The sequence below is a fragment of the Pseudopodoces humilis genome, chromosome 3 (genome assembly GCF_049639895.1).
Source record: "Pseudopodoces humilis isolate 2021_Gansu_Grassland_sample_001 chromosome 3, ASM4963989v1, whole genome shotgun sequence".
NCBI lineage: Eukaryota > Metazoa > Chordata > Aves > Passeriformes > Paridae > Pseudopodoces > Pseudopodoces humilis.
In genome coordinates, this window is record NC_142202.1 from 70,767,643 (window position 1) to 70,793,961 (window position 26,319).

General features: G+C 40.5%; 1 protein-coding gene across 2 annotated transcripts in view; it reads right to left on the reverse strand.

Annotated features, from left to right (window-relative positions):
- The window catches only part of PRDM1 (PR/SET domain 1), a 102,474-nt gene extending 76,556 nt beyond the window's left edge, over window positions 1-25,918 (reverse strand). Inside the window, exons 1-3 of one of the 2 annotated variants that reach the window (XM_088053553.1) lie at window positions 25,627-25,918; window positions 24,986-25,079; window positions 24,211-24,248 (exon numbers count right to left, since the gene is read on the reverse strand). The gene's annotated coding sequence lies outside the window, so the exon portion shown is untranslated. Of the gene's footprint in view, window positions 1-24,210; window positions 24,249-24,985; window positions 25,080-25,182; window positions 25,256-25,626 lie in introns of those variants that run through there. The other variant, XM_088053555.1, reaches the window with a different exon arrangement.
- Between the last annotated feature and the right edge of the window lie 401 nt (window positions 25,919-26,319).

Genomic DNA, 26,319 nt, shown 5'->3' on the forward strand with positions numbered 1-26,319 from the left:
AAAGTGAAAAATATGCACAACGTTACTTTTCCATCTCTTATTTCCACAATTCTCCAAGAAGAATATTACATTAAATCAGATGTCAGGGAAGGGGTTTTATTTGAACAATGCATGTTAACAAGCTATCAAGTGGAACAATGGTACATAAGTGTTTGAGAATCAAACTCATAAAGATAGCAGTAGCCACAACAAAGTGAGCAACTAGGTGAGACCTGAAATTTTCAACATGTTTTTTTATGGATATTTACATGCAGGAAAAGGAACTTATCCAAATCTAGAAATCAGGTCAAATAAAAACATTTGTATGATTTCCAAGCTAACTCAAGCACTGCCCTATCATTGATCATTATGCAAATGAAAAGCAAGATAAATTAAACACCATTTGTTCCTGCTAATAATTTGAGGGGAAACCATAATCCAAACCATTTTTTCCCAAATGAAACAAAGCAGAACTGCCTCAGAACATGGCTTGATGCCCTGTGCACACAGCCAACCTAAAATCAGCCCAAAATAAACCATTTATGCACAAGTAAACAAACAAAACACTCGCTTACGAATCCTACTATCTCTCTAAATTGCCTGACAAATGAGTATACTTTGCTTTGCTGCCAGGGGGAATCCTACTGAAGGTTTGCAGTACTGGAGCCTTACTTACATCTCCTGTCATCTAAAGACAATATACTCTTCTAGATGGGAAAAAAAAAAAAAGAAGAAAATAGTGCTTCATATGTGCAATTGAACCTATAGTTTTTTTCTTTTGTCCTAAGTGTGCTAACCCCACAGCATTTCTCAGATATTTTCTGCAATGCCTTTTCTAGAAATAATGATTTTCACACATAGTTCTTTCATAAATCTATCACAGTTGAGTATCAAGTTAACAGTGACAGAGAAATGTGTATCTTCTTATTTTTATGACCTTAGTGTTGGAGGCAGTTATTCAGAGCTACTGTGAGTGCACCAAACAAATTCAGGTCCACATAACATCTTCCTTATAATGTTGCAATTGATAAGCTATAAATCAACTTTGTATGATTTTTGTATGTGGTGTGAAATTGGTGATGGCTTAAAAATTTACATTAATTCATGATCTTGCCTCAAAATTTCATGAGTGAAAATAAAATCCATGATCTCAATACACGACCAAGTTGTACTCTTCCCAATTTAAATTTTGCCAATTTTTCAGAGTCAGAACATAGGACCTAATTTGTAAGAAAAAACAAAGACAACCTCTTTGTAGAAACTCATATAAAAGAAAATTTTGATATTTTATTTTCAGCTGAGATGTAATATATCCTCCTGGAATTGCTATTAAGCTGTGATTCGGGACCCCTACTTTCAGTTGTAAGAGTTATTATTTAGACTTACAGGCTACCACAATAAATAGTTGTCTTATCCTTTCTTGGGAATTCTCTTTGGGCTGTTAGAAATCCCTGCTTGGGCAGTCACCCCTACACAGGGGAAAACTGCAGCTTTGTTTTTCATCTCTTTTTCCTCATCTAGGAGATGCTAGACCAGTAGTATAACATGGCATGCAAACAGCTTGTAGAAACAGGGAAACCACATTTTAAATTATATATATTAGGGTTCATTTAATGAGTTTCAAAGAATTTTTCCATCTGTTTTATTATATTTTGGAAAATAAACTGTGTGATGTACTGATGAAATCCTAAATAGGAAGGTAACTATAGTTTCCTTTTTATATGAAGAGTAAGTATTTTTCTCTTTAGATTAGCAAAAGACAAATAAATTTATTGTAGAAGAATTTTTTTGATTGCTGATGTGCAATTATTTTAGCAACTGAGCTGTGTACTTGAATTTTGAGATGCTGCTTGTCTGCTTTAATAATCACATTAATTATAGTTTTATGCTGAATTCTCTGGGACACAGAGATGTTACAACAGTGAAAGAGCACACATCCTAAAGGAGCCTTCTTCACTGGGAATTTTGATGGGACACATGGAGGAGTGCTCGCAGAGCCTGTGAGCAGAAATCCCAAACTACTTTAAAGCTTTATTTAAACATTTTCAAACAGAGATGCACTAGCTGTGCTTCTGAAGGGGCATCCTGAAAATGTGGATTCAACTGCTTAGAAGCCAGAGCTGCCAAGGTACATGTTCCTGTGGTGGCTGCTGCTTGGCCAGCACCAGGCATTCCTAAATGAGAAGGTTTGCAATTTGACCACAGCTTCTGCAAGGAAGCACCTTGGAAAGAGGAAACTGTACATGCACACCAGCTAAAGATCAATGAAACAGCTCACGAGAAGCTCAGTGATATCGATTTTGCACTTCCATCACTTGTGATTCTGGAGAGCTGCACAAGCTGAGGACCTGTGAAACTTTTTTTTTGCCCATTCATAATTTGTCACTTTTAAAAATATTAATTTCCCAATGTCTACTGACATATTTTTAAACTAAATAGAAAGGGTATTTTCAGTTTCTTCATCATCAGGATGTGAAGATGAAAATGTCTACATATGGGAGTGTCCCCAAAAGCTTGCATGAGACAGCTGCAGGAAGAAAGTCTGTGCCTAAGCACTACAAGAGGCTGCAGGAGACACTGTTATAAAGTGTGCTGTGTCTTGAAATTGTTCACCTATGGTTTCTGGTTAAAAGCTATCACCTTTAAAGCATTATTTCTATGCTAGACAGGATGAAAATAGAGTAACTAGTATGTAAGACCTGAAACCAGAGAGCTCTGCAAGGGGTTTTTGGTTCAGATACTAAATTACAATTTGATTAACCTACTTAGCAAAATTCAGATGACAAACATAACTTTGGTGAAATTATTTTCTGCAAACAAAAACTTCTGCAGACTACTTAAGGATATTAAATGCTGTTACAGTGATTTACTGAGTGTTTGGTTTCACTACAACATTGGAAAATCAAATAAGAGTTTCAGTTTGAACTTGAGTAAATTCTGATCAAAGGCTCTCAGTATTTTCAGTTTTATTTTAAGAAAGTTTATAATTTTTGTATTGCTGAATTTTGCTGAAATTAGTAATGTAAAGTGCCTCCATTGTACAGTCTGCATAGTTTTCTTTGCCTGACACAGTGACACACTTCACACATCAGCCTTTCAGACTTTACCTCTAGAGACAAAATATTTCAGTCTTTGTGTCTTCCTCCAGTCCATCTGCTAAGCACTGGCCATGGGCTCAGTTTGTTTTGCCCTAGCATTTAGCTCTTTTTGATGAACTGGTGCCTGCAAATCCTCCACCTTCCAATGACTTTCCTGCTGATGAACGGTGCACACCTGTGACTGTAGTTTTTGGAGGGCAACTGCTTCTAGCCCATCACAGCCAAGGCCCTTTGTGACTTATTTTACATTGCTGTGCGACAAGGACTGCATAGCTTCACTGATCCTTTTGCTAGACATCATCTCACCTGGGAACTTTAAGCTCCAATACAAAGAAAAGTAATTGAGGCAAGAGGAATATGCTAATTAGTAAAACTAATTTCAGGAAAAAAAATGTGGCAGTTGAGAAAGCCTCAGAGAAGAAATAACTTTTAGATAAAATAAACAATTGTACCAAATACCTCCATCATGGCAGTCAGGTGAAAATAAGAAGCAGGAAATCTCACTTGCATAAGTGAGAAAGGCTGGGGACCTTTAATAGTCTAACTATAATTTCCAGTATTTTGTATTGCTCACTCTGTAAAGCCAAAAAAAGACAAGACACCCTGTATAAACACAAACCAGTATTACAGGAAATATGCATTTTTCTTAATTTCAGAGAGTTGCTTGCCACATTTGTTTACAGAATCACTCATTCTGTTTACAGGGACATTAACTGCATGAGTATCATTTTTCCTCTCTGTGATTTTTATACACTGTGCACTCATTCTGAAAGTAAGTCAGTGGACCCTCTTTTATGCAGTTCAAGCCTAACATTGCAACATAGTCATTATGGTGCTTCCTACATGCATTACTTTTTGAAAGGGCTGACCCCAAAATAAAACGATGCAAATCACATTAGCGCTCAAACTGAATGCCGCTCTGCCGGGAGAAGCGGAAAGGCACGAGTCTGTCTCTGGCACTGCAATAGCAGCAGGGGCTGCTCAGCCAGGCTGCAAAGTCCTCTGCTGGGGCTGGGCAGGAGGAAGCAAGCCTAGGGCTGGCAGCTTGGAAAGGAGGAGAGGGGGGACCAGGGGATCTGGCATAATCACAGAGGAGAAACGAAAAGCAAATAGCAGAACAAGAGAAAATGCATGCTGAAACTTGAAGGAAACCAAAGTGAAAGAAACAGGTGTGGACAAGTAGATAAATGATGAGAGGAAAAAACAATCAGTCATGATTCTTATTTTCAAAAATAAAAGAGTAGATGAGAAGGGAGGAGCAAGCCCACCCTTTAGAGAGAACACAGGAAAAGGAAAGGTGAGAAGGAAGGTCAGCATGAAAAATGGAAAAGTAAAGTGGGAAAACAGAGAAAAATATCAAGAAAAATGAGAAAATTGTGATGCTTACCCCTCCACCCTCCCCCCCCCAAAAAAGCTTCTCCCTTGTCTTGTTTTTCTCTTGGCAGAACAAAAAAATGTAGTCTGAAACAAAGCAAAAGGATGATTACGTTCTCACAGTAAGGAGATAAAGGAGGGGAGCAAATTGGATATGAACCGTATTCATCAGAGGATATGAAAGGGAGTAGCTGAATTCAAGAACACTGCAATGCAAAAAGAACATTTCCTCAAGAAGGAAATCTATCTGTCCAGCAGAATTCCTAAAATATTACTGCAATCCCATAGCTTTGTCCAAAAACTCAGTAAATAAAACTTTTGTCTGAAACTTTTCCCACCATTCCAAGACAGTTGGTATTTAATCTAAATAACCTCCTGCTGAGTGTTGATCGCAGGCTGTAGCTCTGCAATCCAGCCTCATCACAGCCCAGTCTAAATAGAGCTTTAACAAGTCAGCTGAAATTCACTCAAATTCCAGCTTGCTTAACGATCTCTATTTCTGAACTGAACGGCTGAACCAAAATCTGGAACTTCGCAATGTTTGCAGAATGCAGGATTTTTGTATTGGCTCTCCAGCTGTTGTGAAGTCACTGCTGTTTGGTGTTTCAGCAATTTTGACTGGAAAAAGTAGAATGTGTTTTCAAACATGTGGTGAAGTCTGCAGCTATGGCCAGACTATAGACTACCAACAAATGCCTCGATGGTAAATAGGCCACTAGCACTGCATCTCAGGTAGAGGCTGAAAAGGGAGACCAGACCTATATTTGGTTCAGCCCAGATTCTTCCCACCTCACTCCAAATGCTGCTTTTGAAACTAGTTTGCTTTTGCTCATAATTCATTTTAATGGCATAGGCACCTCCCTGCCTGTCCTGTGCTCGCCTTGAATGCCACTGAGCCACACCTCATCACAGCAAATCCTCACTGAACAATGATGGATTTTTTGACATGCACAGGGGTACAAACATGAGAAAATTAGATTTGTTAAAACCCAAACTTCACAGGAACCAGGAGCCCAAAAAACCGCAGGCACGACTTCTAATGACACGGGCACTTTTAAGCTCTGTTGAGACTTACTGCCCCCTGATATTTTACCTTGAAGAAAAAGAACAGAAAACTCCTGCTTGCAAGCAAATGAGGACTCCCCAGCCCTCACTGAAACGAAAAGCACATTCTGCTGTAAAAGAGCTGTGACTGCAGTTGCTCCTTCAGCCAGACACCTCTTCCAAAATAGCCCCTTCCCACCTGCCAGGTCCAATCAGCAGCCCAGAGGAGGGCTTTTATAGAGACCAGCTATCATTTCCTCCTGCTTTAGATCCAGTGACCCAATGTTAACACCATTCCCCACTCCCAACATTACTGCACTGACTGACAGGCTCAGTCCTTGCTAGATGTCACTAAATCAACATCCCTGCAGGGTTTCTTTCCAAAGGGAGAATACGCTGTCCCGGGTGACCTTCAGAGTTCACAAGTGACTGACGCAGAAGCCCCACACCATCCATCACTCCGGCAGGAAGGGACATTTGCAGAGGATCAGAATGGCACGGGACTGCCATGAACTTCCTGCACCCTGCTTCCCCTGCATACCAAGCCTCGCTGTTTCCAGTGGTTCATTTATCAGGAGAAGGGAATAGAAGGTGAAGTCAATGAAGCTGCATTGAGTGCGGCAGAGGTCAGGCCCAGGAGGGAACCCAAAGTGCGCATACACACATACACAAGAGACACAGAGAGAGGGCAAGTATGTTTTCTATTAGCTGCCTGCTATAAATATTACCTTTCAGGTCAAATATTTTGTTTTGAAAATAGCCAAATCCCAAGGACTGCTTCCACCCATCAATCTAAAAGGAGGGGAAAGAAATGTCAATGCTTTCTTCATCCAAAAATTAGCTCAAAACAAACAAGGTCACGGCTGCTTCATGGTTAACAGCTAACAGTGATGAGTGACTTCTATCAGCTCCTCTTCTGTTAACCTAAGTAAGAAAAAAGCCAGATTTCTGATGCACAGAGGAGCAATTCCCAGGACAATACCTAGAGAGGCGGTCCTTCATGTGAACTGTGTTCTGGAGAGCCTATACAGAAGATCTAGAACAGACCAAACTGATTTTCAGCATGAACATGTGATGCAGCTAATGCCTTACCACACAAAGATATTAAACGATATAACTAAAGGTAATGGATTATATGGTAGATTAGTTTGCCAGGAGATATGACCCTGCTTTAATACCTCCTTTACAATTACTAATGGCCTTAATGGCCTTATTTAAATAAAAACAAACAGTAAACACTCCTTCACCATACATTACCTGTTGCTGAGGAATATTTGGGAAAACTCAGCTGTTTGGCTGGCAAGCAACACCTGAGACCTGACAAACAGCCCTGTTTTCCATAACACAGAACTTATCATGGATAGGTGGAGTCTGGGGGACAAATGAAGAGACTGCTCTCTGAAACCCTTCTGCCCATGCTGTTTCAGTATCTGTAACAGCTCACAGCCCCAGCTGCAAGCAGGCAGTCACTGGGAGCACACCTGCTGCCCAGATGCCAGAGCAAGAACCACACTGGCCGCCTTTCCCACTGGCATCTTCTCTCTCCATATGCTGAGCAAATGATGGGGACAGGGCTGTGTTCTTCTGCTCACAGCCACGCAGAGGGATGGAGTCAGGGCAACACAGACATTGAAAGTCGGCAGCTCTGACTCACAAACCCCTGACTGAAGGCTCTCCTGAGAGAGCGGAATTTTCGCTCCTTAACACTGGGAGCTCAAGCATTGCACTGAGTTTTGTAAGGTAGTGTGTAAATATCACATCAAAACCCAAAGCCACTCACTCCCCTCTAATACACTATCACCAGCTTTCATTCTGGCAGCTGTGACTACATATGGCAACTCCTCATAGTGTATTTTTTATAGCCTGGTAAATACTCTGCATCCGTTTTGAAAAATAAGAGAAGGTTAATAAAAGGTGAAAACATTCCAGCCCAGGAGCAGAGTGCCCTACCTGGCACTCTTGCTCTGTCCCAGGAGTCCATGGGATGGGAAGAGGGGACTCTAGGTGCAGGTCACCCATGGCTTCTCACTCTTGTACTCCCCACACCAAAAGCGTAACAGGCACCTTGGTGCTCTGGCTCCTTCCTCAATTGCAAATATATTCATTTTCACCAACCACAGCCATGCTGGTAGTTACACCACATAGCCAGTCACTAACAATTTTTATACACCAGTGAAGTCAGAGTTGGGAATATCAGCATTTTCTGGGATGGAGAGGCAGGATGTGGGACAGCAGAAATAGCTATTACCACCTGTGCCATGCATTAGTAACTTGGCAGGTGAAATGCCATTACAACCTAACTGGAAGCCCAGGCTTCGAAAGTGCTTTTCCGGTGCAAACTTTATGCCTTATTTTGCTGTGCTCTGGCTCCTGGTGCAGTGAAGAACAGGGAAGGCAAAGTTCTCAGGGCAGCTCTTCTGTCCCTGCACCTCAAGTCTCTGCACTGAGAAAACATGTCAGTGCATGTACCACAGCAGTGACTATTCTGCTGTGATGATGTTTGGAACCCCTTTAACTTTCAAAAATCAAGTTGAACATGTCCTTAACCAACTGCAAAATCCCCCACTTCTGCCACCTTCATGGACAGCCTGAATTCTGAAGGAAGTGAACACCCTGATCATAGGCATCACAGACTGGCTACCCTAACACGTGCAGTACCTATTTGCAGGAGCTGAGGACTTCTCATCAAACAGCAAACACCATCTCATGGCTGAAGAATGAGGACCAATGATCCATGTAACATATTAATTACAGCAATGTGATGGGTAGGATGTTTCTTACCTAGCAGATTAGCTAACCCATTTTTTACAAAACTTAAAGGTACTTCAAAGACAGTGGTAGTGTGAAAAAAGTACAGCAGAAAGGCAGGTAACATGCTCCACTTAGTTATGTCATCCTTTACCATTTTCTTACCATATCCATTGCCTACAGTACACCATTGGAAGATTTACCATGCTCACATATCTGAGGATATAAGTCTAATTTGTCAATAATTATGACTCAAAGAGGGGCACCGACTTGTATTATGCTGTTAGATCAGGTATATCAAAATTAACTTTGCAGTGAGAAAACACCAGGGCAAATGAGGACTGTGAAGGAGAAAGGCATGAAAGAAGGATCCTTATATTCTATGTGAGGTCTTGCCTCAGGCACAGAAAGAGGTATGAGCAGCAGTGGGGGTGGTGGTCAATGCTAATATTTAGAAAGGGGATACATTCAGCAAAGTATTAAACTCTGTAGGTATGGAAACTGCTGTGTGTGCTGGAAGCCAGAGGGAGACACCAAGGCATCCCTTGCCACCTGAGTTGCTGCTCTCTGGGCAGCAGCATTTGATGTCCATTGGCTCTCCAGTGGGGATATGTCTGCAATAAGCAGCTGCTATGCAATTGTTTACTGCTGTTATGGCTGCTCTGGTTTATGCACTGGAATGGGATTATCTGAGGGGTTTAGGTGATTGGGCTGGGATGAGGACTAGCTGGCTGAGACTCAAGCCAGCCAAAACAGAGATCACCAGAGAGGTACAGAAGGCGGGTGGGGGTGAAGAGGACAGGAAGGATAAGCCTGTATCAGCCCTTCCATCCAACAGTACAGCTTTTTATACACAAATCAAGCTTGAAGTGCAAAGGTCTTGTTACAGACAAAGCTGATACTACACTAGAGCCACATCAAAGAGCCTTTTTTCTTCATCTGTGCTTGGTAAAAGAACGTGTGACCTCTTATTTCAGATGTGGATTTCTGACATTTACCAAATTTTGGTCACCTCAGGAACAGGCTACTGCCATGGCTTTACTTGCTTAGGTCCTTAAGATTACACAGAAGCTGAAGTGAAATCAAACACAGGACAGCCTAAGCGTGGCTCTATGATCACTAACGTGCAACAGTTGCAGCAGCAGGTTGAACTTAATGCAGTGATGAGGGTCTAGCTGTAAGCGCTTTCAGTTTCCCCACGACACGGCTGCTTAGCCTGCCACAGTGTAACTCTATGGTCCAGTACATCTGCATAAGTTTATTGATATGAAAGAAGCAACGTTGTCTAAATACTAATCTTAGACTTGCAATCAGTTCACTGGGAAGGTTTCTCTTCTTGAGGTAACTTTTGCTATTTTTGCACTATCAATTCTTCCTGGTTTTGCTTGGATTTTGACCCTGTTGGTTTTTTATATTTTTTAGGAGAGATAAATTTTATACTATATATAACCAGGCAGGAGGAGGACTGCTAGTTTGTGAATCTCTGAAGTAATAATACAGCTGTCTTATAAACGGTTAGGCACTGAATACTGCAATTCAATGCTCCGGCTTTGGTGGTTATGCTGTGCATACCTATTATATACAAAAGTTAAGCTGCATGATCATACAACTCTCACAGTTCTCTCCTAAGTGACATGAGATTCAATAAGACAACTGCTTCCCATAAAAAAATTCATGCCCAGGAATTATGTATATATAAATATATGGAGACATATCACAGTGCAAGACACATCACTGTAAAACAAACTCAAAACATTTCCCAATATAAAATAATGTAGAAGGTATTACCTCTACCACCATAAAATGTTGTTTGTTTGGGTTTTTTTCTATTTCCTGTCATCATCAATCTAAAATGGAAAGCAGTAAAAAAAATCTTGTTTTTTCTGAGAGGAGTTTTCCAAAACACACCGGCTTACCAATTTCTAAAGAATTTAGTAAGTATACTCACGGAAACAAAAACCAATGCACTGTTTCCAGCTTTAATCAGGTTCAGCAGGGTACTGAAGTATGAGAATAAGAAAGTGAGCTAAAAAGAGTAGCTTTAGTGGGATGTTTTCAGCTGAGAAATGCATGGGAAATAAGCTGAAAGCTGGGGTAACTAAAGAAGTGTGAAACTTATTTTGATTCTAAGAAATACAGTTTTGCAAAACAGGCATGTAGTTTATCACTAATTTTATTTGCTAGCAGCTCTGAATGCACAGTAAGTATCTGCTCTTGCCAAGTGCAGCACTATTAATAAGTTTTCTTTTTCAAGTAACATTCTGCTACATTTGTTCCCTTTATTTTTTCCAAAATTCTGGAAAGTTTGTTTCAGTAAATTCAAGCCATACTGAGATACCAGGCATTCTACTTACTCAGATCCAAGGGAGTGTCATAGAAAAGGAAGTGGAGGGAAGGAGGAGAATTGTCTCAAAACTGATTAAGAAGGCAGGAGGTGGGGGTTTTCCTGCATGTTGTAAAATTTTGTTTTGGGATGAAAAATAACGTTAAACAGAGTGCAACAAATAAGTCTCAAGTATTCCCAAAGAAAGTCTGAGTATTTTTAAAAATACATGTTTTATTTCAAAAGGGACGCTCTGAGATATTACGCTTTGAGAATGATTAAAGAAACTAAAAGCTTAAAAAAGTTTCAGCTGAAAACTCTCCAACTCTTAACCAAAACAACAAACTGAATTCATAACCAATCATGTTAATTCCTGTGCTCTCCACAACAGCACGTATTGGCAAAGTCATTTGTCATGAAAACCTCCTTTACACAGCTCTAGCTGAAGAGCACAGAGCTGTTTCCCCAAATTTGAGGGATGAAAGAGCTGCTGTAACTTTGGCCAGACCACAATATGCATCTCTGGTTGCCAAAGGCAGCTAGTACTCTGCGGAGCTCCAAATACCCCTTGTTTTTCCCTAGCACACTTTGGAGATAGGATAGGCAAGAGATAAGGGAGAGGCATGGAAATTCCCCTCCATGCAGAGGAAGACTGAAGTTGGGGAAGCATGCGGGGAATTTCCTTCACATGAGGTGAATTTCCTGGGAGCAGCACTGGCTGGGATGTTTGCACAAAAGCCATATTGACCAGCAACAGCAGAACATGGTATTGGCCTCACCTCCATGAAAAGGAGCTGGTAATATCACTGCATTGATCAAATCTGGTTTGTGATGCACTTCAGACACGTGTGTTATTAGGTTACCTCATTTTCTTGCACATTCCTCCAGTCATCTTCCCCCAGCAGTCTTAACATATATAATCTTAACATATATAACTTCAAACTACTGGCCAGGTACCCACAATGATCAGGGCTGCTTCTCAATCTCTCTCTGCCTTTAATACACACTGCTTGGAATATTTTTTTAAAGCTCCATTTCAATAGGATTCAAGTGCTGAAGACTGTTATCCTTCACCACCTAACTTTTTCACCTGTAATTCCTGACCAGACTAAACCACTAAACCTTTAACTTTGGTAACTTTGTGAAAGAGCATATAAAAAACATATCCAGTTTTTGTTTTCACACTTTCTTTCACTCTTCAGGAAAAACCAGAATGCCAAGCCGCATGGTGCACCTTACAAAATCCTCAGTGTCTACTACACTTCCTCCTTTTACCTGCTAGGAGAATTGAAGGTGACTATTCTTACACCTACCACAACCATTTAAGTCATTCTTTTCTTTCTTCAGAAGTCTCCACACACACAAAAATTCCAAACTTGCATATGGTTCAATGTATATTGTAAAGCTTTTTTTTTATTTCATTCCCTGGGAGAAGGAATAAGGGAAAATTTGTTGCCTTTTTCCAATTCCTCATTTTCATAACTGTCAGTGAGTAACTCTTAATGCCTGTACAGCTATTTTTCTCCATCATCCATTGCGGTGAAGTTGACACAGTAATTCCTAGCATACGGTTGCTAGAAAAAAAAACCCCAAATGTGTTTATTTTCATTATATGGTGCCAAAAGGACCTGCAACTGCAGCTAAGGGGATATTGTGTGACGCATCAAGCACTTATATTCTATTTCTGTCAAAGCACTAAGTTAAAGCTTAACACCAAGGGTACAAAGGTGCATCCTACCCATTAAACCACTATCCCTCATGGAAGTGAAGCTGAGGATGCCAGAGGAGCATGTCCCAGTACTGAGAAGTGTATGAGCTGAATACATGCCTTTCCTACATCCACAGAAGCATAACACTCTTATAAAAAATACCTTTTACCTTCTGACTCGCAGTCACAAATGTACCCGCACTTTTCAACTCAGTTGAACAAACCATAGCAAACACTTAAAGGCTGTCTTTTTAAAATTTCAAAATTTCCCAGTTTTTCCAAATTTCAAATTTCCCATTTGAAGATAGGCAGAGTTATCAGAGCTGGCTGAGAAATTGTGAGCTCACATCAGCACTCGGTGATGAAGAGAAAAATTGAGGGAAAAACCCCCAAAACAGCCACCCATCACGGATTCCCAGTGTATAAAGTTGTTGCAAGAGGTGCCAAAAGAAATAATTTCGAGCCAAACAGTTTGGCTTGATGGCTCCGCTAATTACAGGCCAGGGCTGCTCCTGCTGGGCTGAAGAAGGCCAAGGCTCGCTGTCAGGCAGACGGATTAGCCCCGTTGCCGCCTGAGTGTAGGCAGGGACACGGAAGGAAACATAAGAAGGCGGCATGTGCATAACCAAATAGGCTACCTTGCTGAAAAGAAAACCCCTAAAGCCACATTCTGCTTCATTAGCACATGAAAATAAGGTAATTGAATACTTCATTCTCCCATCCAGAGCCATGATCCATCACTCAGGGAAATGGAGTTTTGATAAGGTGGGGTGTTTAAATGAGGCAGAAAGAGTCTTTGAGTGTGTGTTACTTTGTTTATATGAGAGAAATCCCACTTAAATATAAGCAAAAAAGATATAAAAATCACTTTAACATACGAATAACTCTAACATAACAAAGCTCCTCCAAGGAAGGAATTTATATTAATTTCAACAATATTCTGAAGACAGAAGGTATTACACTTGTTGCTGCCTTTATTTTTGTATCAAAATCTACTTGTCTCTCTTGCTTAGCTTTTTTTTCTTTCCTCCTCTCTTTGAACTCTCTGTCTCACTAGGTATTTTTGCTGGCTTTTAACATTTCATACATCAAGAGATGAAAACTTCAGCAACTGTCAGGGCAAAGTATTTTAATCAAATTTTACTTGTCCTTTTTTTAAGTTATACATGTAGCACATTCGGGTTTTGGTGTTTTGATTTATTCAGCATTCCAGCTGATTGCCAAAATATGAAAATAAATTTAATAAAGTATTTATCATTACTGTCATATTACCAGTTTCAGGCTCAGACAGCTCCTATTTTAGTTCTTTAGCCTTGTTTTAGAAAAAAAAAAAAAAAGATAAAATCTGGTATTTGAAAGGCAAAAACATAAGCAGAATATGTTTCATTGTCTTTAGCAAGTTAAACAGCAACAAACTCATTTTCTCCCACTGGCTAATCACCTAAAGTATGAAGTACAGTGACTGGCATTTCCTCCAGAAAAAAAAATAATTACGTAAACACTGTAAATAGACCCCTTTCCTCAGCCAAAAATGCATGCTATGGTATTAAGTTTTTTTTTATAAGAAAGCAGGAACTAGAGAGGCATAGAACTAGACATTCTGCACCCTTGTTCCTTGGGTTTAAGTGCTATGCTGATATGTTATCTTGAAATATAAAGAAAAATAACATGACATTACAGACCATCTCTCAGCACTGACAACAAGGATTTTGACAACATTTAAGAGACACCTACCCCAGCCTCTCTGACAGTGATGCTTAACCATGTCCCAGGCTTTCGTCTTGCTCTCTCATGTGTCCAGACATGTGACAAACAATTAATAAAAGGCTTTCCTGCTTAGAAATATAGGCAATAACCTCACTGCTAGGAAAGAGCTGCATTTTCACAATACTTCAGAGGTAGTTAAATTGTGTTGGTAGTAGGGCTGCGCTATCATTGTTCCTTGTCCAGGCTCTCTGCTCCCACCACCACCTCTGCTGCTGGTGGCAGAACTGGTCCACTGCTTTGAAAAGTCAGTTTGGAGAGATAACCCTGCAGAATGCTTCTTGATTTTCTGTGGTTTAGTCTGCAGGTTGGAGTCTGTATGGTGGCTTGTATGGGATCAGCCGTGAGCCAGCTCTAGAGCAATGGAGAGGGCAGGAACTGCAAGGAAAGAGGGAGTTCAAGCTGTTGTGGACCTACACCTTCTGGAACAAAGCCACTTTGGCCAAATGACTGAAGACGGACCAAAGATACAACTGGAGGCCTGGGGCAGGGTCCAGGAGGTAAACATCTCACCCCCTCTGCTCAGAGTCAATATAATGGTGGGAAAATTATATTAATTCATATGTATATTCATTCTTGTATACATTCTTCAGGCTGAAGCTTCAGGAAGCAATCTTTAAGGTAACGAGGTCTTGCCATGTAGCTTTGAAATGCTTACAGCAGAGAGCAGAGCCACCACCTTAAAGTTAAGTCACCACTTCACATAGTTTGACAACCCAAAAAGCCAGAGGTGTGACACACCAGAAGGCACACTGCTGCTCTCCAAAGACTCAGTGGGCAAGCAAAGTAGGGGCTGGGCTGAAGGCTTTAACTGCGAGTGAACTACAGTAGTCCAGCCCTGTGATCAGAGCAGCACTTGCCGCTCTTGTGCCACAGCTGCCATAGGAAACAGCAAGGCTGGCAACCCTTTTTTTTGTTCTGCTGGGTGAATAGACCTCCTAAGCAAAATTAGCAGGCCACGAATTAACACCCCCTTTAGTGCCTGCCAACAGAAAACAAAAATAAAACAAAACCATGTGGCCAAGGGTTGTGTAAAATGCTGTCACAGGCCTTCTTGCATATTTTCCCCACCCTAGGACAGGGAGAACACACTGTGAAAACTTTGCAACTAAAGAAAACATTTGCAAATTACACCCAGCTTGTAATTTTCTGTGGAATAAATCTGGGTAAATCAAAATAAGGCCTTGATCTCAATCTCTATCTCAGAAATAATATCTTAAATCGAACTGTCTAAACAACCCTCTTTATCATCTAGTAAGGTATAGATTTCCCAGGCCTGAGTCCAGAAAGCAATCTATGTGCCCCAGGAATTCATCCAGAGCAAACTGGAGCTGCAGAGCCCACCAGGAAAGAGAAAAATGTGTATCATCAAAGCACTGGTAACTTTCCACCACATGCTAAAAAATGATTGCAAGAGGCCTTATGCACTTTGAGAACAGACACCAAACTAAGCTCTTGATGACCACAATTGCCCAACACCCCTGGCTTACTTCTTATTACCAAACATGCACCCAAAATGATAAGCAGTTTCCTTCATGCCGTATCTACATTCAGATTTCCATGCAAAAGTCTAATGGTGTGGCTGCTGGCTTTCTTGAGTCAATGGAAAATTCTGCCTGAAATTCCCCATAGCTAACAAGGTGCCAGCACTGAAGTAACATGAAAAATAACATCAGGACTCTCATGTAAAACAACTTTGTTATACATCTAAGTCAGATGTGTCACAGAAGCAAGAGAAAAATTGATGGTAGAAGTCTCTCTACCTTAATAAATTTTTAAAAAAAGCTAGTTTTTCAGCAAGTTCAGTTAAAGAAGATGAGAATTACTGCCAGGAGCAATAGCATACATTATAATGACACAAATATTTACGAGCACACATCCACATAACCCGCATAAAAATAAACCAAGCATAACTCTACTTATTCTGCATATCTAAAATTAAATCTATTTTTTTTAACCATGCTCAGCAACAGAGGAAGATTTAACAGGTGTCATTGTTTCTCCCAGGTGTAATCATCTCTTTAATTTGCCCATGTGACAAAAGAAAAGACATTTAATGAGAAGGATGAAATTGATAATTAATTAAACATCTTCCAGGGCCTGGAAGATTCTCCTCCATTTGGGATAAATTTCCTTTAGCTTTAAGCAAGCTGAAGGGCAAGAGACAGATGCCGCCATGGCTTTTTGTTTTAGCTGGTATGTGTTTGTAAAGGCTTGAAGATGTTTCTCAGTTTACTTGTCAGCCTTTTTGGCATCGGTCATCCAGAGGTCTCTGCCTCAAAACACAATGGGTTTTTTTAAGGGCTTGTGACAATATCCCAGTGCAGTTCAACGCAAGACTGGACATTAGTTTTGGTATTTAAGTGGCAGCATTTTCTAACAGTATTTTTTCTTCTAATCACTACCAGTTTTTTGAACTGCACATTCGTATGTAGTAACTGAAAGTAAGTCACCTCATCGAAACAGGCTCATGACTGATTTTCTAGTGAAAACTTGCAAACAACAAACAGGACGACAGGTCAGAGTTGCCGAGACATGTGGCCCCTTTCCCTTTTTCTTACACCACCACCACCTAGGGGACCTTTGATCTGAATGTCAGCGGTGAAAATACACAAACAGATACTGTCTTATTATATACTCACAGGTGTACATTCCTAAAACTGTTACATTCCATTACTTTCAGCTGTGCTTGAAAACAATACCTTCAGAAGTTGACCCCTTCTCTCCTCTGATCGCACTGGTATCCGAGTACAAAGCATCACAGCAAGCACGGTATTCCAAACAGCGGCAATGATCGCACCAACAAATTCAAACAGCTCTTGTAAGGACAGGACCCGAGCACTGACTGAAGTTTCTGTGTTACTGACACTGTGCAACACTTTGCAGCTTGCGCAGAAGGGGTGCTTCTCTCACTCAGTGGGAACACTCCTGGGCCAGGCAGCTGGAATTTTGATGCAGAGAAGGCTGGATTTAAGGCAAACTCAGCACTGTTTTACCAGTGCAGCAAGAATTAAAAATCTTATTGAAATACATTCAGCCCTGTGGATGTTCAGATCATTTCCCATAACGGCATGCAACAAATCATCTGTTTGGGCTGGGGTTATTAAATGCAAAAGCACATCACATCCTCCTAATGTCCCTACTTTTAAAAAATCAGTTTCCAGCTTTGGCAGTTTAACATAAGAAGTGCTCTTCTTCTGTTAAAAATATCACAGTAATATTTCAGTAACTGGAACGGAGGAAAAAAAGTGTGAGGGAATATTTCCATTCCTTTCCCTGATTGTTCCAAACAGTGTTTATCAGCAGGCTGGTACCACATCTCCTTTTGTTAGAAAATTAAAAGTTGAACTGCAAACATAAAAGCCACCATGAACCATGCAATAACCTTCAGGCATTTTAAAAGCAGCAGAGGTTAGAAGGGCAGCTCCTGACTCTAAACAGCACCTATTGTTTCTCTTTCTTCTTGAATAACAAAAGCAGAGCTGAAAGCTATTTACCTGGTTTTACCTCTGTCAGATCTCATTTCCCCCTTTATTTTCAGCAGATGATCTTATCAAATAGTGTAATTTCTAACAATTGCTTTGATTTTTTTTTTTTTTTATTTCACCGCGATAGATTATTTCATTCTCAAATAGATAACTCAGCATACAAAGTCTCAGAGGAAAGGCACTTAGGAGACTTCAGGAGTCTGTCAAAGTGTATTTAAATTAAGAGTAACTACTTTTAAGCTTCTAAGTTAAAATGCTTTCATTTTGAAAACATGAGAGCCAACTTACAGTACAAGGCTCTGGTCTTGCAAAAACTCCCACACAAAAAACTTTCTGTCTGAACCGTCCCATGTGTTACCCTCCCGCTGCAGATTCATACAACTGGACACTTAACTTGCCCAAAACCATCTGCAGAGCAAGGCTCAAGGATTTAACTCCTGATCCACAAACTTTTTGGTGTTCTGCTATCCAACGTAGCGTGTCCATTATATTACTCAAATTACTTATAAACAAAAGCCTTACATGAGTCAGCACCATGCAGACTTTTTGCGAGTGGCTGGGAGCAGTCTGTAGTTAATACAGAATTACAGAATCATTTCGGTTGGTATATAAAATCCTCAGAGACCTAGCCTCAAAAAAAATCCTTACTACAAGATAAAAGCAATACACAATACATAAAGTTCTTCCACTGTTTCAAAATATTTATAAAACTTTTGAAGGGGGAAAAAAAAAACCACTTCTGGGGGCAATTTGCTCTTTAGGGAAAAAGCTCATACAAAACAAATAATTTCTATCATTACTGATTTTTACTTAGAAAATTATTTTTTTTTACTTTTCTTAATCACTTCACAACACCCACCTCTTGTCTTTTATATACCTCTGTAATTTTATTAAAAAGGTGGGGGGGAAAAAAACCCCTTGAAATATGTAACAGATAATAATAATAACTGAGAAATTATTTTACTTTAGCTATAGATTAAATGCCAGTGAAGTATTTGCAACTCTAAAAACATCTTTAGACATAAAAATCTATGATGCAAGTTTACAGCATTTGATACTTTGTCACTAGCTGCAGTTTGTAATTACCATACAGAAGTTTAAGAAAACCACTAAAACCTGTGAAATAATAGGACTTCCCTCTCATATGAAAGCATCTTATAAATTCATATTTTTAAGGAATTCTAGTCTAAGTGTTTAGAAGTTTGTTTTCCTTACTGTGCTTAACGTGCTACCTATGAAATCTAACAAGGTTAATTAGCAGGATCAGGTTCTTAAGACAGAATTCTATCAGATACTCAGCTGCTACAAACTGTCATATCTTAGCTGGAGCTGATGTCCCACTAGGACTAATTTCAGACCAGCAAAGTGCTCCTGACAGTAAAGCAGATACAAAACCAAGAGTGAAAAAATGTCTTCTTATACAAGATGGAAGTATATTGAAAAGGCACATTTTTGAAAACATCTCACTCTTCCAGCTTTTCAGTCCTGTTTAGAGTTTCATTGTAATATTTTCACTTTCTGCTAAGACAGCATCACCAACAGAAAATAAAATCAAGACAAGTTCTGAAATGTGCTTTACTTTTTTGGCATCAGCTTTTGCCCTTTTCCAGCCCCATTTCCATCCAAAGTTTTTCCAAACAAAAAGAAAATAGACATCTGAGTGCCTGTAAAAAACAAAAATTATTGCATACATTATTGGTTTTCTATGTATCTCTATTGAGTCACTTGAAATGTTGTAATTACATATATTTCCTGCTGTTATAAAATGTTGGTGAAAGGTTTGGTTACTATGGTCCTTTAGAGCTCTGGAAGAACTGACAAGTGGAAAGAGGAAAGTAACTTTCCAGTCAGTTCAAAGGAAATGGAGCATGGTCATTTCCACTTGCAGAATCCACTCTCTATCAGGCTCTACAGACATTTCTGTGTCACTTTCTGCAGTACAGCATCTGGGCACAATATTTTCCTCTTATTACTTTCTTTTTCAATGAAGATATTATTAGTTTATAAAGATCAGGAAAAACTGGACATGGGGTGAGAAGTTTGAGAAAAAATGTATGGTTAGGCAGTCCATATCATTCTCCTCAGAACATGCCTGTGTCCCTGTGTTTTAAGATTTATGATTTCTCTGTTGTTTCAAATCTCTCTCACACACACACACAATTATCTCAAATCCTTCTTCAAAACCATCAATTTTGCACAGGCATCTACTTGATTACTTTTCTATATTACTTAACAAAGCAAATTTTGTTAAAAATATTTATGCTGAAATTCTAGAAATGGCATTATACTCAATGGGAAGATTTAACTTGAACATTTGAAAATCAATCAGATTTTCTATCTCTAGTCAAACAGATTTCCCATGTCTAACAAGAATTAGTTTACTAACACTGCTTTCAAGAATATTTATTATTCTTGAAATAGGCTTGTGAGAAAGAGAAAAAATATTTATTTCTCCTCTTTACTGTGTGAGTATCATGGGAATCATCCCACCACACAAGACAAATTCAGCATTTTCAACTATTTTGTACGGATGACGCAGTTTAGTGACTAAAGCTATTACGACCCTTAGCAGACAAAATAAAATTATTCTGGGAAATAGACGTGGGGTGCAAAGTTTTAAAGCTTCTTCATGTGACAAAAATTGTAAATAAGAGGATTATCAACAACAGTATTAGAAACCTTTAATTAAAATACACTATGATCCGGATTCTATTTGCAATATACTTGCATCTGGCAAGCTAGACAAGACTGGAGTTTTTCAGAATATAATTACAGGTGTGATTTTGAGAAGGGAAACTATGTTCACTGTCTTGAAGAGGACACTAGAGCATATATAACTGAAGAAGCATATACCATCACGCAAAAGAAAAGCCTCCAAAGGCTTGAAAGGAGGACGAAAGCAAGGAAACATTATCCCATCATCCTTCCATGCTTCTGGAATGTGGGCAGATCATAGTAAAAGTTTAAGCAGCAGAAAGATTAAAGGAAAACTGTTAAAGCCAAAAAGTACACTCACATCATCTGGCATAAGTCAGTCGTGCCTCTGCAGACTTCAGTGGAGATTCACTGATTTACACCAGTTGATGTTTTGGCCCGACAGCTTCACAGAAGATATTATCGATTAATTGTGTGTTCTATTCTGATTAAAAGCTTCTCTTGCCATCACAGCACATCTTGCCCCAGCTGGAAGCCACTCTGGCATTTTTCTTTTTGCTGGAAAGCACCCTATAGGCGAATTCCAAAATCATAATAATAATGATTAAAAAAAAGAAGTCTGCATAAATTGTCAACTACTGTTAGTTATTATTTACCATTTCTGGCACATACAGACATGCCAGGCACTTATACTTTGAAGACAATTCCCTTCCCTGCAGAGCTTAAAAGACAAGGGCTAGTCCATTCTGCAAACATAGGGCACTGCTTTACCAAAAATTATTCCAGTTACTTCAGTGGCATTCCTCTAGCAGTAAGGCTGTGCTTATTATGCATGCTGGTAATTTCAGGTCTTAAGTGATGAGCATGGCAAACAAGAGAGGGTAAAACACAAAGATATATCATAGAGAAATGCTTCAGATGCACTACATTTGCAAAGCTTTCTGAACCTGAACACTTTTTCTGTACATTTAATGTGCCTAGTTTTCACAAAAATACCCAAACAAATCCAAACCAACCAACCAACAAAAACCAAACCCCACCCAGAAAAACCCAACCCTTTGAGGTTTGTAGTTTTTCAAGTACATGATGCTTAGCACGTAGTTTCTACTGTGATACATTATTAGGGAAGAAATCCTTAGCATTTGGTTTAATAAAATAAAATAGTTTATTTCCTAAAAGTAGTTTAGGAAAAGGAATTGGGAATGGGAATGTTACTCTTCTGGAAGAGTAACACCTGTATGGTTTTGAGCATGGACACCCAGTCCTACACAGAGTAGTACAGCTGCACACTGACAAGACTTCTGTCCAGCCGTCAAAGCAAAAAGAAAAGTGGAACATGGGCCCAGCTGTGGAACTGAAAATGCTATCAGGTTTGAGGAGGGCTGCAGGGAAAAGGTAGTAAGTTATAATTCTTAACCATGAAGATCACTTTTAACTTCACATCCTGTGTATCAGAAAGCCACTATCATAATTTCAGAGCATCTAAAAATAGGAGCGACCTATCAACTCAATTAAAAAGTATGTCTAGGAATACTCGATGATGTGAAGGCACAGTATCTTTCCAAATATTATGCAGAACCAACAAGTATTTAGTTTTAATGAATAGGACAGATCCATATTGCCAAGGAGTGGCCAAAATTAACGTATTTGTTATACAGTGAATTTATACATAAAGACACATTCCCTTCTTTGCCCCATTCTCTGGGCCACAGGTTTTTCATGGTAACATTTCATTACTAAATCAGGTTAGATCATTCACTTTGACAAAAGTTAACACTTTAATAACTTTTGGTATGACTGTGATATGATTTGAGATACAAATCATATCACAGTCAAAAAAAAAAATCTGTTAGACTGCTTAATTTGTACAAGGCTTTTAGGAAAGTACTATTATTTATCTATTGTAACTTTTAAGACATAGGTAATTTCTTGTTAGTTTTCACTAGTCTCAAAGGAATGCATTTTGCAAACAAATCCACAAGAAACAAAATCTGTGATGACAATTTGCATTCATGTATAAATTTTCACAAAATAAAACACAATCTTGACCATTAAGAAGAACATTTCCAAACGTATCAGTTAAACACACAGCACTGCATTTCCATCGTGGTCACAAGATTTAAAACACATTATTATTAGGTGCTTTAGCAAACTCTTAACAGCTGCTGAGAGCATGAGCATTTCTACAGCTATTGGCAATATCTAGCAGGTTTGAAAATCAGGAAAATGAGATCCAGCAATGATATTTTTAGGATCAAACCTTTCAAAAAAAAAGTCATATACTAAGAAATCATACATCCAATTTGCAGTTAAACTGCCAATTGTACTTCTCTGCCTCTTATGTAGTTACACATTATGCAGTAATCTTAACTTGACAAGGGGAAAAGTTGGTACTATTACCAGAAGTACTCAAAGAACTTTAAAATTCCCATTGTGAAACAGCTGCTTATCAGCGTGCGTATTTCTGAAATTGTATTTGCTGCTCTTTAAAGGTTACTTATTTCAAACTGAAATTGATGGAATGATCTTTTTCACTTCCATCTGAAATGCTTTACAGGAGCTACAGAGTGTTTTAATTTGTTACATTTTCTGTACTGACTTATCTAATTTATGTAAAATTGTTTCCTCTTTTGAAGTGCTTGATAAAGATTCATTTGAAGGATGCAGTGTTCCACATACATTTATTACTACAGAAAAACTTTTTAAAAATTACACTGCTAGCAATAAAATCCATGAGAACACTTCAGGTTTAGAAATACTTTCAGATAATCTATTTAGCTCTTATTTGTCTTAAAGAAATCATGTGTTTAGAGGAGAGAGGTATATTTTGCAAATTCTTAAACTCTATCCGGAACTAGCATTTCATATTTACCAGTTGGTGCAAAAGAGTTCAACTGAACATGAGAGCTAGGACTCCACTTAATTTGTCATCCATGATTATCACTTGGAAGTCACTGAGTTTATTAAAGACAACTACTGTGTGATAAGGGCAGTAGAGACACTATTAACCATGTCATTTAAATTGCCTGAGCTGGCATCGTGCCCAAGTCCTTCAGATCCGTATATCAACACACTTGTTGCTGACAAGTTCTCATTTTAGGGGGAAGACGAGGAGCACCTTCCAAACAGAGTATGCTGTACAGATTTCTACAATAATTCATGAGAATAAACAGTATTACTCAGTTTTTGTATTTTTGATTCCTACACAAGAGAATGACAAAACAATGAAAAATAAGTGAAAGATTCTGTTCTTACTAATAAAAAAAAAGGAGAAAGCATTTTTTCAATTTTCATTTAAAATAACTTGAATTTGCATTTTACAAGCATATTTTACTTGTAACTGCGACGCTGACAAACTAACAAAGACACTGCACTCAATCACTTGCTTTGCCAAATTTTATGATCCCATATCTCTCCCACCCTTGCCTCCTCCACAGGATCTCTTGCTTTCACTTCATTAAGCCTGTAGGAAGGAGAAAACCTCTGGTGGCTGGATATAGTTTATCTTCAAAACTAGTACACAGTAACTTTATTTCACTTCTGGCAAAAACCATGCCACAAAATAACAACGCCACATTTGGAAAAGATGCAATTAAGAACATACAAGGATTATTTTATCTCCAAATCATACCAAAATAAATACTAATATCTTTGATGGAAACAACCTACATGTTAAGTAAGACATACTACTTCCACTGTAGAAAAGAGTCAGAACAGAAACTTTTTCATTGCTCTCCATCTGCGGTTTTCCTAAGCTATGTCCTGATTAAGAAAAATAAAGGCTATCCCATTTTTGGAGGGAAGGAATTCATTAGCTTTACAAGCATCTAAAGCATCTTTACAGCTAATCTCTTTGCTAAAAAATCCTGTGGTTCCCAATATGCACACCGTGTCCAGCAACAACTCGACAGTCTCCTGTTTATCACTTCCCAGCACGGGTGTGCTGGCTCTGGGGGCCTGAGCAAACACCCAGGTACTCACAGTACACACGTGGGCAGGATGTAAGTGCTGGGGAAGAGGCTCTCTTACCTTCCACAAATTGTCCTTCGCTGTCTTCAAGTGAAGATCTGGAAACACAAATCCAAACCCCCTAAAGTAAGAGCACAACCAGCAGCCAGCCACACTCTCTGCCGTTCCCCCCCACCCCCGCCCTCCAGACCACTTTCCCACCGCTTGCACTGCAAACAGCAACTTTCCCGTGGCATTTATTTTTTACTGGTGAGCCATAAAATCGCCTGCTTGTCCAATTAATGCAAGCATCATTATTTTCATTTACCTTCCACCATCACCAGTGAAGGAAAGAAGAGGGGGGGAAACAGGAAAGCAAATGCATAAAAGAAGCTTCAGAAACAGGAGTTTCAACTAATTTACGAGCCCAGATAAAGGTTAATAGTTAAACTCCTTCCTCTCTCTCCCACCCTCACAATTATTGATGCCCTTAAAGAAATGAAATATTTTTTGTTCTGATTTACCAGAGGCTAGACAAACTGTCAACATCTCCACTTTATTTACGGGTTGAGCAAGAGCAGTTCCTCAAACATCAACATTTTTTACGTTAATCCTGGAGAGAATCCACTTCTCTAAAACTACAAAATGTGCCAACTTCTGTAGTATTTATTTTTAACGAACGAAAGCAAGAGCCTTGAGCTATCCTCCAGTGAGGAGGGAAAGGGGGAAAGTGCAGCTTCACTCTCACAACTTTAAAGCGCTTTCCCCCACCTTCCCACACTACTCAGCCCCTGATCACTCTCCATCCCACCACCCTCTTCCACCCCCCCAAAAGTTTCCCCTCCGGATCCCCCACCTGCTCCACGTCCAGTGGGATTTCAAGGGAGGAAACAAAATTTGCGAAGTGGTTCCTTTTGGGCGACTTCTTCAACCCGTCTGGAGATTTAAACCTGAAAAACAAACACCTCTATTGAATGCAAACTAAGCTTTGGGGGTTGCCGAGTTAATTCCTCGGCAGACAGCTACTCTCAGTGTCTGGTTACACAAACATACCTACAGACAGGTTGGAGGGGAGTCCTTCAGAAACCAAGGAGAGGCGGGGGGAGGAAATAAAATAAAAATAGGCAGAAGGGTTGGAGCGAGGGACTCCGGGGGGCAGCGGGGTAAGTAGGCTGGAGAGAGGGATGATTCGCAGCTGGAGACAGGTTTAATACGCGCCAGTTACAGGGAGACTCAAAGAAAGGGCAAATGCGGGCAGGGTCTGAGACCCCAGAGGTCTAGGGATGAGGGGAAGGGAGGGGGTGTCTTTTTGGGTGGCGGTAGTAGCAACTTTTTTACAGACAACCTAAATAAAACAAAGGAAGGCACAAACCCGGCCGGCCGCGGAGGCGCGGGCGAGAAGCGGGCTGCTCCGGGGGCGGGCGGCTCCGCGCCCTCCTCCCCGGCACCTCCTGCCCCGGCCGTGCCCCGCCAGCCCCTCGCCGCCGCCCCGCTTACCTGCCGCTGCCCCCGGGCCCTCGCAGCATCGCGCCGGGCACAAAGGGGCGGCGGGGCAGGGCCGCGCCGGCAGCCCCGGGAGGCGCGGTGGTAAGAGCAGCGGCGAGAGCGGTGACAGCCGCGGCCAGCAGACAAATTGAAATAAAAAATTAAAAAATGTAGATACGAGGAAGGAAAAAAAAAAAAAAAATAAAGAGGTGGAGAGACGACCACCCTAAAAAGCCGCCGTGATCATGCTGGGGAGGCGAGTCCCTCCTCCTGGGGGCAGCGCTGCGGGGCGCGCTCCTGCCCTGCCCTGCCTGAGGGGGACGCGGCGGAGGGGAGGGGAGGGGAGGAGGGGGAGCCGCCCGGCCCGGCCCGGCCCAGTCTCCAGGGATGGGCGCGAATGCAGCTGCGGAGGGAGATGCCGGCGGTGCGGGATATGGGGAGGGGAGGCGGCGAGGGGCGCCCCTGCCGCGGCGGGCGGGGAGAGGGCACCGCGGCCCTCAGGAATCACCCACACGCACCCTCGCCCCCCGTGAGGCCGGGCTGCTTCCCGGCTGTCACATGGCTCCCGCCGCCACCCCCAAAGGGGTTTCGGGAGTCGCTTCACTTTCACTTTGGCCCTGACAAGGGGTTCCAGGGGACCGCGGCGCCTGGCAGGAGCCCTCGCAGCACTGGGCTCACCCCTGCCCCAAGCCTTCCCCGGCTCCC